This window comes from Neoarius graeffei, chromosome 2 (genome assembly GCF_027579695.1).
Source record: "Neoarius graeffei isolate fNeoGra1 chromosome 2, fNeoGra1.pri, whole genome shotgun sequence".
NCBI classification, from domain to species: Eukaryota; Metazoa; Chordata; class Actinopteri; order Siluriformes; family Ariidae; genus Neoarius; species Neoarius graeffei.
The window spans coordinates 79,657,839-79,659,778 of NC_083570.1; positions in this window are offsets into that span (position 1 = coordinate 79,657,839).

Consider the following 1,940-nt stretch of genomic DNA (forward strand, 5'->3'; position numbering starts at 1 on the left):
GTTTGAACCCAGAAACTTCTTGCTGTGAGGTGACTGTGCGAACCACTGCACCACCCTGAAAGTAACTTTTATTGGCTTATAGGGATTTCATTTGTACTTGTTTGATTTGTTGTGTCGAGACCCTTACTGAGAAGTCCATTGCATTTTTGCACACCCTGGTGGGAAACCTACTGAAATAGTGTATGTCTAACACCATCTCATCTTTGGTCCAGGAGATGTTGGACACACTGTAGATGGAGAGAACTCTCTCTGTTGTCAAATCTCAGGCAGAGACATATGTGAGTGGCAAGCAAAAATAATGAGAGTATTTGATGAGTAAATCAGTGGGAATGTCTTGATTATGTGATTTGTCATTATGACGGGCAATACTATGGCGTGATGGTAAATTATTACATTCTATTTCTTGTATAGAGGATGGACAGAATTACTAAAATGGGGTGGGTTTCCCAAAAGCCTCTTAACACTAAGAGCATCTTAACTAGGAGAGAGAGAGAGCATTCATTGTGCTGCTCGTGCTACCATTTAACGATGATCTTTGTGCTACCGTGCTTTTGGGAAACTCAGGCATGTTTAGTTAGTAGGCATTCAGTACCTCTTTTCATCCACAGCAGGGAGCTGTTTTTCAGTTCTCAGGCTTCCTGTCCATCATCGATAGAGGATTTAAGCAACAGCACTGAGAAGTCCTTTGTGGGATCTACTATGACCTAAACTTGCACAAATACAAGTTTTCAAATTTCAGTGGACAGGTCTGTCAGCAGAAATGCATCAGTTTTGCATTATATATCAGAGAGCTGAAATCCTACAGAGACAGTTGTATTGAATGAAAGAAAACACAAAACTGTGCAAATGCTCTCCAGAACAGAACAGAATGGTGAAGATGACCAATCAGTCACCACCCAACTTCTGGAACTGAATTTATTTAAAGACTTGAGATCAGTAATTTGTGGGTATTCATCAAAATGTAGATTCCTTTAGCTTATTCCTGTTTGATTGCTTGTCGCTTGGTAATGAAGTACATTAATGTAGTTTCACTGCAGTATTTCATTTGCTCTCATCTACCTTTTAGGAACAGGTCTACAATCATGTAAACTTTGTGCATACTCATTCATCTTCACATTATCCAGAGCTTATCCTGGGAACAGTGGGTGTGAGGCAGGAATACACCCAGGATGGTATACCAGCCCACATACACACTGGCACACTCATTCACTCCTAGGGGCAATTTATAGCCCATCCATCACCACTTATCCTATGCAGGGTCACGGGTAAGCTGGAGCCTATCCCAGCTGACTACGGGCGAAAGGCGGGGTACACCCTGGACAAGTCGCCAGGTCATCACAGGGCTGACACACAGACACAGACAACCATTCACACTCACATTCACACCTACGGTCAATTTAGAGTCACCAGTTAACCTAACCTGCATGTCTTTGGACTGTGGGGAAAACAGGAGCACCCGGAGGAAACCCATGTGGACACGGGGAGAACATGCAAACCCCGCACAGAAAGGCCCTCGTTGGCCACGGGGCTTGGACCCGGACCATCTTGCTGTGAGGCAACAGCGCTAACCATTACACCACCGTGCCGCCCGAATTAGAAACATCTCATATCATCTCATTATCTCTAGCCGCTTTATCCTTCTACAGGGTCGCAGGCAAGCTGGAGCCTATCCCAGCTGACTACGGGCGAAAGGCGGGGTACACCCTGGACAAGTCGCCAGGTCATCACAGGGCTGACACATAGACACAGACAACCATTCACACTCACACTCACACCTACGGTCAATTTAGAGTCACAAGTTAACCTAACCTGCATGTCTTTGGACTGTGGGGGAAACCGGAGCACCCGGAGGAAACCCACGCGGACACGGGGAGAACATGCAAACTCCGCACAGAAAGGCCCTCGTTGGCCACGGGGCTTGGACCCGGACCATCTTGCTG